Source organism: Mus caroli, chromosome 8, assembly GCF_900094665.2.
Source record: "Mus caroli chromosome 8, CAROLI_EIJ_v1.1, whole genome shotgun sequence".
In the NCBI taxonomy this organism is placed as follows: Eukaryota; Metazoa; Chordata; class Mammalia; order Rodentia; family Muridae; genus Mus; species Mus caroli.
The window spans coordinates 77,429,823-77,431,335 of NC_034577.1; positions in this window are offsets into that span (position 1 = coordinate 77,429,823).

The following is a 1,513-nucleotide window of genomic DNA, read 5'->3' on the forward strand; positions in this document are numbered from 1 at the left end:
GGGGACTTTTGGAGTAGCACTGGAAATGTAAATGAAGAAAATACCTAATTAAAAAAAAAGAAAAAGAAACAAAAGGACTTGAAGGAGAAAAAAATAAATAAATTAAAAAAAAAAAAAGAAACAGAAATAGCCAAATCCAAACCAAATAATAAGCAGAAATGAATGAAACAGAAACACCACCACCACATAAAGGACCAACAATTTAAGGCCTGGATCTTTAAGAAGACAAACAAGACTTACAGACACTAGACCTTACTAAACAACCACAACAAAATGAACAGGAAGAAATTTCAACAAATTCTGCCCCGCCCCCATTCAGAATATCATAAGGGATATTAAAATCTTATAGTCCATTAATTTTGAAAACCTAAAAGAAATTCACAAATTATTAGATTCAGCCAAACTATCAAAATTTAACCAGGAAGACTTTAGTCACAGAACCCGACATGTAACAAATGCACAGATAGAAATAGAAACAAAATTCTTTTAATTAAAAAAAGTTCAGGATTAGATGGATTCACAGAAAAACTCTATTAGACTTTCAAAAAACACCTATAGTTAGCCCTTCTTAAAGTATTAAAAAAATTAAAAACCTCCAAACTCTTTTTACAAGCCCAGTATTACTTTAACACCCAAAACAGGGAAAGACAATGAAAATAGGAAAAGTATAGGCCAGTATTCCTGATGAACATAGGTTAAAAAATGCTCAATCAAATACCCATAAATTGAATATAGACGTATATCAAGAACTTATGTCCAAGTTAGCTTTATCCCAGAAATCCAGAGAAGATTGGATATATGCAAGTCAATAAATGTAATAAACCATATAAGTGGACATAAAGCCAAAAAACATTTTATCATTTCAATAGATTTAGAAATAGCATTGATAAAATACAACATACTTTCATGATAAAATCATAGATAATGTAGGACTATAGGGAACATACCTCAACACAATAAAAGCCATGTATGGAAGACCCATAGCCAAGATCATCCTAAGTGGAGAAAAACTTGAAGCAATTTCCCTAATGTCAAGAACAGACAGGGCCCTGCACTAGACCTCTTCCTTTTCTTTCTTTCTTTTTTTTTTTTTTAATATATTTTATTACGTATTTTCCTCAATTACATTTCCAATGCTATCCCAAAAGTCCCCCATACCCTCTTCCTTTTCAATAGAGCATTTGAATCGCTGGTTGGACCAATGAGGCCAGAGAAGAAAATTGAAGGGATACAAATAGGGAAAGATATGAAAAAAAATCGATCTGCAGATGACATGACATTAGACACAGGAGATTCCAAAAATTCTACCAAAAAAATCCTGGAAATGTTGCACAGATTCCATCAATGTGGTGGTATACAAAGTCACAAAGTCAACCTGTACAATCAACAGCTTTTCTATATACCAACAAACTATACAGGAAAGAGATCATGCTTTTCTATATACCAACAAACTATACAGGAAAGAGATCATGCTTTTCTATATACCAACAAACTATACAGGAAAGAGATCATG